We start from the raw sequence: 11,436 nt of genomic DNA on the forward strand, positions 1-11,436 counted from the left end.
CAGGCAGGCTGGGTGCGGTGGCTCAGGCCTGTAATCCCAGCGCTTCAGGAGGCCGAGGTGGGCAGATTGCCTGAGGTCAGGAGTTCGAGACCAGACCAGTCTGGCCAACGTGGTGAAACCCTATCTCTACTAAAAAAAAAAAAAAAAATTAGCTGGGTGTGGTGGTGCGCACCTATAATCGCCAGCTACTCAAGAGGCTGAGGCAGGGGAATTGCTTGAACCAAGGAGGTGGAGGTTGCAGTGAACCGAGATCGCACCACTGCACTCCAGCCTGGGCAACAGAGCAAGACTCCGTCACACACACACCCACACACACACACACACACACGCGCAAAAGTAGAAGATTAAGTGCTAGGCTCTGAAGCAAGAGAACATTTGATGGGATAGTAGCATAAAGGGCCACAGAGTAAAGAGAATTTTGTTTTCGTTGGGATAGAAGATATTTCATCATGGTTATAGGCTAAGAGGAGGAATCTAACAAAACGGGAGATATTGCATTTTCGGGGGGGGGGAATTGTTGAAACAAGGTTGAGGAGGGGATAGAAGAAGCAATCAGAACATGGTGAAGTTCACCTTAGAAATTAAACAGTTTCCTATACTTATAATTTCCTATTGTAAGTTGGAAGCAACTTTATGATAACATTACCATTTTAAATTTCAGATGGATGGTAAAGGATAACATGAACACAGTGGCTGTTAACAAGGGTAACATTAATCAACAGAGAGACAGAAAATCACTGTTGAACAATAGCTGGGCATAGTAACAGTGTGGTTTATTTATACACTGTCTAAAACACGATGACAGTAGCTTTAATTTAAAAGAATTGGTAAGTCACATGTATCTCAATGTCTAGAATAGTGGTTGCCAAAATATGGGCTGATGATTTTTGAGGATGTTATTAAAGAGGTTTGTAAATGCGTACATCAGGCTCCACCTGAAGACAAAATATAAATGATGTGGGTATGCCTCATATGTTTATGTACACCTATGTTTTGAATATATGCAAATGCTATTATGGTTAATAAGAAAAATTATTTAAATCATCATTGAAACCACAGTGACTGTCGTTTCTGTCTCTCTCACAATAACAGACATTAAAATAACAACTACTATTATGTGTGTTTTTGGTGGTATAAGATGGAGTGGTGAATCTGATCATCTTTTTTTTTTTTTCTCGAGACAGAGTCTCACACTGTTGCCTAAGCTGGAGTGCAGTGGTATGATCATAGCTCACTGTAATCCTGAAGTCATAGGCTCAAGTGATCATCCTGCCTCAGTCTGCTGAGTAGCCAGAACAGACATATGCTACAATGCCCAGTTAATTTTTGTTTTTAAATTTATTTTGTAGAGATGGGGGTCTCACTATGTTGCCCAGGCTGGTCTTGAACCCTTGGCCTTAAACAATCCTCCCATCTCGGCCTCCCAAAGTGCTGGGATTACAGATGTGTGCCACCCTGCCTAACCTGAGAGTCTTTTAATGTTTAGTTTTGTGGTAAACATTAATACTGTTTACCAAAATCATATTTTCCTCTGCTTCTGGGAAAATGGAAAGATTGCATTTTCCCCTTGAGGTTGGGCATAGTGATTTCCTTTGGCCAATGAAATGTAAGCTGAAATAATTTGTTGGGTTCAGAGAGAAGCATTTAATCGCCAGTGCTCAACAACCCAGCTTCCTCTTCCTGTGTCATGTGATCATGGGAACACAAATTGTAGAGATACCATAGAATCAAAGCAGCCTAGAATGCAGGGCCAACACATGTAAGATGGGTTCCCTACAAAGCCACCCAGACCCACAGTAGGCTTTGCATGAACAAAACATAAATTTTGCCGGGCACTGTGTAATCCCAGCACTTTGGGATGCTGAGGCGGGTGGATCACAAAGTCAGGAGATCGAGACCATCCTGGCCAACATGGTCTCTAATAAAAATACAAAAATTAGCTGGGCATGGTGGCATGTGCCTGTAATCCCAGCTACTCGGGAGGCTGAGGCAGGAGAATCGCTTGAACCCGGGAGGTGGAGGTTGCAGTGAGCTGAGATCGCGCCACTGTACTCCAACCTGGCGACAGAGTAAGACACTGTCTCAAAAACAAACAAACAAACAAACAAAACATAAACCGTTGTGTTAACCCACTGAGAGCTGGGGAAATGCTTCTTACTGGTGCACAACCTAGCCTATATGGAATGATACACTCTTTATAATTCAAACCCTTGAGAACTACTGGTGTAGAAAGTTTGGGACTTAAATCATTCTCTGTGTGAGGTATGTTAAAGAAGTTTTCTTCCCCCATTTTTACTGAGTTTGCTGTTAAGAGCTGAAATAGGAAACTGTCAAACAGATGGATCAGGTATTCCTGACTGTGGCCCTAGACTAGTTGCATCAAAACCACCTGAGGTGCATTATCCTACAAATGCAGATTCTTGGACCCAAACAATAGACCTTCTTAATCAGATCTCTGGGACAGATCTTGGATTCTGCACTGTAAACAAGCTCCATAAACATTCTTATGTGTCCCCAAAACTGAAAACCACTATTGTAGCCCAGTAACTTCCAAAGTGGCTTATTCATGTCTTGGAATATATGAAAGAATCAGTGGAATGTGGAAAAAATATCAGAAATGTTATTAATAAAACATATAGATTATAAGTTTTATTTAAAAAGTAGTAAGAAAAAAATCTTTACTAATATTTAAACATGGATTATCACTTGGGCCTGTATTCATAGCATATTCATTCAATATTTATTGAGAGCCTACTATGGCCAGTCACTGTTCTAAGTCCTGGAGATACAAAAGTGAGCAGGACAAAGTCATAGAGTTTACATTCTGGCAGGCAAGACAGACAAAAATGAATAAACAGTAAATATATAAGATGACATAGGGTAAGAAGAATACAGAATACGGAGAGTGAGGGGAGAATTGCTGTTTTTATAGAGTTGTCAGAGAAGATTTTGGAGAAAACGTTCCCTTGGGCTAGGGACCTGAAGGTGAGGGAGCAAGCTACGCAACTCTCTAGGGGTGATGTATCACGGTCAGAGGAGATAGCAAGGGCAAGAGCTCTGAGATAGCGTGTATGTGGTACATTCTTGGTCAAGGGCGCCAATGTGACTGGAAGGGAATAAGTAACAGGGGGAATAGGAGGAGATCAGGTCAAAGAATTGGAGGAGTGGGTGACAGATCTTGTAGGAATCTGTTGGCTACGGTAAAGATTGGCTTATCCTCTGAATGAATCATAAAGCCCTTGGAGGGTGTAAACCCTCCAGCGTGTAGAGGTTGAGCAGATGATGCAGAACTAGTAAAGGAGACTGAGAATATGTGGTCAGTGAAGCAAAAGGCAAATAAATGGCAGATGGCACAAAAGCAATAAAAAAGGAGTGAGTTTCATTTAGTTCTGCTCTGATCTTGGTTATTTCCTTTATTCTGCTGGGTTTGGGTACGGTTTGTTCTTGTTTCTCTAGTTCCTTGAGGTGTGATCTTAGAATGTCAGGTTGTGCTCTTTTGGTCTTTTTGACGTAGGCATTTAGGGCTATGAACTTTCCTCTTAGCACTGCCTTTGCTGTATCCCAGAGGTTTTGGTAGGTTGTGTCATAATTGTCATTCAATTCAAAGAAGTTTTAAATTTCCAACTTGATTTTGTTTTTCACCCAATGAAACTGAAAAAAAAATTAAAGATAAATGAAACAAGAAGATGGTTCTTTGAAAAGATAAATAAAATTGATAGACCATTAGCAAGATTAACCAAGAAAAGAAGAGAAAAAAATCCAAATAAGCTCAATAAGAAACGAAACAGGAGATACTACAACTGACACCACTGAAATACAAAAGATCATTCAAGCCTACTATGAACATCTTTACGCACATAAACTAGAAAACCTACAGGAGATGGATACATTCCTGGAAAAATACAACCCTTCTAGCTTTGGAAGAATTAGATACCCTGAACAGACCAATAACAATCAGCCATATTGAAATGGTAATTAAAAAATTACCAACAAAAAAAAAAGGTCCAGGACCACACAGATTCACAGCAGAATTCTACCAGACATTCAAAGAATTGGCACCTATCCTTTTGACACTATTCCACAAGACAAAGAAGGAACCCTCCCCAAGTAATCTGATGAAGCTGGCATCACCCTTATACCAAAACCAGGAAAGAACATAACCAAAAAAGAAAACTACAGATCGATATCTTTGATGAACATTGAAGCTAAAATCCTTCACAAAATATTAGCTAACCAAATCCAACAACATATCAAAAAGATAATTTACCATGATCAAGTAGGCTTCATACCAGGGATGCAGGGGTGGTTTAACATACACAAGTCAATAAATGTGATACACAACATAAACAGAACTAAAAACAAAAATCACATGATCATCTCAGTAGATTAAACTAAAGAATCTTTGCACAGGAAAAGGAACAGTCAGCAGAGTAAACAGATAACCCAAAGGGTGTGAGAAAATCTTCACAGTCTTTACCTCTGAAAAAGGACTAATATCCATAATCTACAATGAACTCATATAAATCAGTAAGAAAAAACAATCCCATCAAAAAATGGGCCGAGGACATGAATAGACAATTTTCAAAAGAAGATATACAAATGGCCAAGAAACATGAAAAAATGCTCAACATCGCTAATGATCAGGGAAATGCAAATCAAAACCACAATATGATACCACCTTACTCCTGCAAGAATGGCCATAATAAAAAAATCAAAAAACAGTAGATGTTGGTGTGGATGTGGTGATCAGGGAACACTTCTACACTGCTGGTGGGAATGTAGAGTAGTACAGCCACTATGTTTTCCACTATAGAAAACAGTGTGGAGATTCCACAAAGGACTAAAAGTAGAACCACCACTGGATTCAGCAATCCCACTAATGGGTATCTACCCAGAGGAAAATAAGTTATTCTGAAAAGATACCTGCACATGCATGTTTATGGCAGCACAATTTACAATTGCAAAATCGTGGAACCAACCCAAATGCCCACCAATCAATGAGTGGATAAAGAAACTGTGACATATATATGACGGAACACTACTCAGCCATAAAGAGGAATGAATTAACAGCATTTGCAGTGACCTGGATGAGATTGGAGACTATTTTTCCAAGTGAAGTAACTCAGGAATGGAAAACCAAACATCGTATGCTCTCATTGATATGTGGAAGTTAAGTTATGAGGATGCAAAGATGTAAGAATAATACAATGGACTTTGGAGACTTGGAGGGAAGAGTGGGAGCGGGGCAAGGGATAAAAGACTACAAATATGGTGCAGTGTATACTGCTTGGGTGATGGGTGCACCAAAATCTCACAAATCACCTCTAAAGAACTTACTCATGCGACCAAATACCACCAGTACCCCAATACCTTATGGAAAAATAAAAAATAAATAAAAAGAAGTGATGAACAGCTGTGTTGAATACTTCCCCATTGTGACTTTGACAAATGTAATTTTAGTGGAATGGGGAAAACCAAGCCTAATTACATTCAAGAAAGAATAGAAAGAGGGAAATAAGCATAGCAAATTTTTGAGAGTTTAGATATGAAGGGGCACAGTTTAGAGAAATGGGGCGATAGTTGGAGGAGGGTATGGGGTTAAAGGAGAGCTTTTCTTTTAAGACAGAGGATCATATACATGAGCTTGATTAAGGAACTTTATGTGATCTAGTTTTAGCTAAATTAATCCTCAAAACTGACAAGTGATTTAAAGAGATTCTTGTTGACAGATGAATCCTAGATTAAAAACAATGCCAAAATACAACACCAGTGAAAAACAAAAAATGTCAGTCTACACTTCTGGCATCAGTAGAAGCTGTTCATTAGCCACATTATGAGAAAAAAAACAATGAAAAGCTAATCAGATATTACAAGAAGTCAGCTCTTTCTCTCCATCAGCAGTACTAAAAAGATTACTTGAAATACAGACTTACATCTAATACATTAACGATGAACCCCCCCTATGTATTTCCTGTGCATGTTGCTCTTTCTCAAGTATCTTTTGTCAGGCCTCTGAGCCCAAGCTAAGCCATCATATCCCCTGTGACCTGCACGTATACATCCAGATGGCCTGAAGCAACTGAAGAACCACAAAATATGACATTCCACCATTGTGATCTGTTCCTGCCCCACCCTAACTGATCAATTGACCTTATGGCAATACACCCTCTCCACCCTTGCGATAATGTAGTTTGTGATATACCCTTGCCCTTAAGAAAGTACTTTTAATATTCTCCCTGCCCTTGAGAATGTACTTTGTGAGATCCACCCCTTGCCCACAAATTGTTCCTAACTCCACCACCTATTCCAAACTTATAAGAACTAATGATAATCTCACCACCCTTTGCTGACTCTGTTTTCAGACTCAGCCCACCTGCACCCAGGTGATTAAAAAGCTTTATTGCTCACACAAAGCCTGTTTGGTGGTCTCTTCACATGGACACATGTGACATCTTTCCCAGTCAATATGCTATTAATATCAAGTGAAAAATTTAAAAATAATGAAGTGTGATTAATGGCATTATTCCATGAAAGAGTAGTAGTCAAAATTGTTATTAAAATATTATTTTTGTGTTGAAAATTTTATTTGTTTTAAGGTACATTTCTTTGTACAGCACTTATTATTTATACATAAACACATTCATATATATTAGGAGCAGATATTCAGAAATTTATTTATTTATATTTTTCTCCCCACCCACCCTTTTTTGCTTTCCACCCACCCCCCCAACATTTTTTTTAACAATTATTAATCAGCCTGGCCATTTACAAAACATGATTCCATCTCCTCTAGCTGCTGTTGCTTCTCTGTGTATATGGGTGATATGGTTAGGCTTTGTGTCCCCACCCAAATCTCATCTTGAATTATAATCTCCATAATTCTGTGTCAAGGGAGACACCAAGTGGAGGTAATTAAATCATGGGGGCGGTTTCACCTATGTGGTTCTCATAATAGTGAGTGAGTTCTTATAAGACCTGATGGTTTCATAAGGGGCTCTTCCTCCTTCACTCAATACTTCTTCCTGCCACTTGGTGAGAAGGTGCCTTGCTTCCTCTTTGTCTTCCGTCATGATTGTAAGTTTCCTGAGGCCTCCCCAGCCATGCTGAACTGTGAGTCAATTAAACCTCTTTCCTTTATAAATTACCTAGTCTTGGGCAGTTCTTTATAGCAGTATGAAAATGGACTAATACAATGGGCTTTTAAAAAATTCTTTTTTAAACAAAACCAAACAAAACAAAGTCTAGGTCTGTGAGCGAGTACAGTGACACAATCTCAGCTCACTGCAACTTGCGTCTCCAGGGTTCAAGCAATTCTTCTGCCTCAACCTCCTGTGTAGCTGGGATTACAAGTGCCTGCCACCATGCCCGGCTAATTTTGTGTTTTTAGTAGAGATACTGTTTCACAATAATGGCCAGGCTGGTCTCGAACTCCTGACCTCCAGCAATCCACTGACCTCAGCCTCCCAAAATGCTGGGATTACAGGTATGAGCCACCACATCCAGCCTAAAAATTATTTCTTTGGTATCTGCAGTGACATAGCAATTATTTTTATGTAAACTTTATCTTTTTTTTCTCTAGGCAGGAGACCAGTGAAACAATTTTAGATGGTCGTTCACTAGAAAACAAACAAGAAATAAAACAACCTCCTTTTTCTAGACCTTATCAACCCTGTATATAGCTATATACCTTATCCTCAAGTTTCTTCATTGACCTCTTTTGTTTGTCTTTTCCATATTTAATCTATAAACAAAGAAAAAAAGATGATCAATTATGATTAAAGCAAGGAAAAGTCCACCCCTTTCCCTTTTTTCTGGGTACTATTGGAATGTTCCCCTTCTATTGCTAATTAGCTGTGTGATCTTGGATAAGTGACTTTATTTTTCTGATCCTGTTCCTCTTCTATAAAATGTGGAAAATAAAAATAATGTTCACACAAAGATATTGTAAGGATCAGATGAAAAATACATGGGAAACCCAAATAAACATTTAAGATCCTGTATAAATGTGAATAGGATGATGATTTCGGTAGATTGCCTATAGCACCCCCTTGTTCTATCCTCATTTCATCCTACTTCTTTACTGTATGGTTTACAGGGCACAGGGTGTATTTCCCTGTTCTTTGAAAGATGCTTGGAAAGTACTTGTGCAACTGGGTTTGTCCTTGTGTTTCTCTGAATAGCTAGAAGAAAAGCATGACCAGGCTAGCACAGGCATAAAAAGAAGAACCAGCCCTGCTGAGCCCAGTGTAGGCCAGCTGACTCCCCACTGACCTACAGACTTGTATACCTAATAAAGTTGTATACCAGCTGGGCGCGGTGGCTCAAGCCTGTAATCCCAGCACTTTGGGAGGCCGAGACGGGCGGATCACGAGGTCAGGAGATCGAGACCATCCTGGCTAACACAGTGAAACCCCGTCTCTACTAAAAAATACAAAAAACTAGCCGGGCGACGTGGCGGGCGCCTGTAGTCCCAGGTACTCGGGAGGCTGAGGCAGGAGAATGGCGTACACCCAGGAGGCGGAGCTTGCAGTGAGCTGAGATCCGGCCACTGCACTCCAGCCTGGGCGGCAGAGCGAGACTCCGTCTCAAAAAAAAAAAAAAAGTTGTATACCACTGAGATTATGTAGTGCTTTTATTATTATGGCATTGACTGGTACAATGATGATTTCCCTGGAAAACACTGAGAAAAAAACTGGAAACTTTCAAAAACAGTCAACAATGTAACCACTGTCTTTCTTCCAGAAGTGAGTAAGCAACTTGGATCCCAAGAGTTAACAACCATATCAGAAACCTTTCCATTGAAAGAGTTTTAGGTTCCCTATGGTCTTATTTATCCCGATTATGGTCTTTACTAGCAATTTTTCCTCCACTTTTTTCTCTCCTTGGAGCTGCCCATTTTGCATTGTACCTGGGAGCAGCTCTGCTTTTGACATAAAGTGATGCCACAGATACCCCACAAACTCCTTAATCAGCAACCATTCTATTCAGATTAAAAAGTAGTTAGCGAGAGAATGTTTCTCTGGTAATACCTAACAATGAATTGTTCCAATTCACATAAGAAATTTGATAAGGTCTTTTGTTGTTTTTATTGTTTTAAAGATAAATATTCGTCTTTTTTCCAGAATCAGAATGTTGTTAGGAATTGTGAGAAGATGACTGTATGCTGTGGTCAGGTAGGATGGATTCTTGTGTGCTAATTTTCAGTCTCTCTAAAAACATGGAAATATTGTTTTGGGGTCAACTCCATTATTTTTGTCTCAGAGATTAAAAAGAAAATCACTTGTCCAGTTTTCTGGTCTTGTTTTTTTTTTGTTTTTTTTTCATAATGAATGTAAGATGGCTAATAGATTTTTTTGAATAGGAAACATAGAGAATTGTTCAAACAGGTTCAAAAATGTGCCTGTAAAAATTACGTTTCCTTCCTTTCCTTATCCTCTCAATCCACTCAGGCCCCAATTCAGAGGCAACCACTTAACAGCTCTTTGTGAGTCTTTCCAGAGATCATGGATGTATACATGAGCCCATGTTACTCTCCAATCTGTGCCCCAACATCAGTGCATTTGTAACTAGTGACCCTATAATGAGCCCCCAAAGGGCAGTTAGATAGTTTCTAATGTTTTACTATTATAAATAATGCTATGATTAATCTCCTTATATAATACATATCATTTCTTACATATGCTAAGTATATCTGCCAGATACTTCCCTGGAAGTGATACTGCTGAATCAAAGGAATAAGTACTTTTAATATCCTGAAAGATACTGACTAATTTTGCTCTACAGAGGTTGTTTTAAATTGCATTCCCATCATCAATATATGAGAATATCTAGTTTCCATACTCTTGACTACAGAGTATATATTATTAAACTTTTTAATCTTTGCCAATTTGATATGTAAAAATGTTACCAGAGCACACTTTTACTTGCATTTTTTTCCTATGAGTGAAGTTAAGCATCTTCAGTATGCTCAAATTTTAAGAGAGATTTTTACTTCCTTCTTTACATCCTAACCATATCTTTCGGTGATATAGATTTTTTCTTGTGTTTTTGTAGTAACTCTTTATATATTAAAGAAACCAGCAATTTATCTGGAATATGAATTGCAAAAATTGTTTGTCTACTGACAAATGGCAAGTTTAGTGTATTTGTCCCACAAGACAGACACTTTTAAAACAGCCCCATACCAGAAAATTATTTTTAGTAAAAATCATGAAATGAAAGGAATAATGAATTATGAAGAAAATGCAAACAGTGAACATTTTAAAATGGAAATTCAGATATATAATCAAATCTGTAAAAAATTTAAAAAGTAAATTTAAAATACATATTACAGTACGAACGGCATCCAACAAGGCAAAATTCATATTTGACATTTAATACAAAACAGTAGGCATCTGAGAAGTCATAAAATATGACCCATGATGAGGAGAAAAAAGAGGCAATTGAAACTTACCCAGAATTCTAAAACAGATGTTAGCATTAGCAGGCAAGGATATTTAAAAAGTTATTATAACTGTATTCCACATGTTCAAAATTAGAGACATGGATGATATGACAAAGATCTAAATTGAACTTCTAGGGATAAAAACTACAATACACTTGATGGAACCAAAACCAAATCAGATATGCAGAAGAAAAGACTGGGAAACTTAAAGATATATCAATGGAAACTATCTATAATATAATTTTTAAAAATAAAAAAATTAAAGAATAGAGTGTAAATAAACTGTGGGGCAACTTCAAGCAGCTTAGTACATCTGTAATTGGAGCCTCCAAAAAAGAGGACAAAATGAAGGAACAAAAAACATATTTGAAGAGATAATGGCTGAAATGTATCCAAATTTGAGAACAAATGGGGAATGAACCCCAAGCAGGAGAATCATGAAGGAAACTCCACCAAACCACGTCACACTCAAATTACTTGGAAACCAATTACTAAGAGAAAATCTTCAAAAGAGTCAAAGAAAAAAGACACGCTATGTAGAGAAACGAAGATAAGTATGACATTTCTCATCAATAATGCAAATGCGAAGACAATGCAGCAACATTTTAAAAGTACTGAAAGAGAAAATTCACAATCTATAATTCTATACCCAGCAAAAATATCATTCAAAAATTTAGGCGAAAGAACAACCTTTTAAGACACACCAAAGATGAAGGAATTAGTCAGCAGCATACCTGCACCACAAGAAAAAGCAGAAGGAAAATTATCACAGAGGGAAATCTGGATCTACACAAATAAATTAAGAATACTGGAAATCTTTGGGAGTTTTCGATTTGGTAGGAAGATAGTCTTTTTTTGTTTTTTTTTGAGACAGAGTCTCGCTCTGTCGCCCAAGCTGGAGTGCAGTGGCACCATCTCGGCTCACTGCAAGCTCCGCCTCCCGGGTTCCCGCCATTCTCCTGCCTCAGCCTCCCGAGTAGCTGGGACTACAG

General features: G+C 38.4%; 1 protein-coding gene across 2 annotated transcripts in view; it reads right to left on the reverse strand.

The window, feature by feature from the left end:
- The window catches only part of CFI (complement factor I), a 48,653-nt gene that overhangs the window by 29,050 nt on the left and 8,167 nt on the right, over nt 1-11,436 (reverse strand). The gene's annotated exons all lie outside the window — the stretch shown is intronic.

The sequence above is a fragment of the Colobus angolensis genome, unplaced genomic scaffold (assembly GCF_000951035.1).
Source record: "Colobus angolensis palliatus isolate OR3802 unplaced genomic scaffold, Cang.pa_1.0 Scaffold244, whole genome shotgun sequence".
Classification (NCBI taxonomy): Eukaryota; Metazoa; Chordata; class Mammalia; order Primates; family Cercopithecidae; genus Colobus; species Colobus angolensis.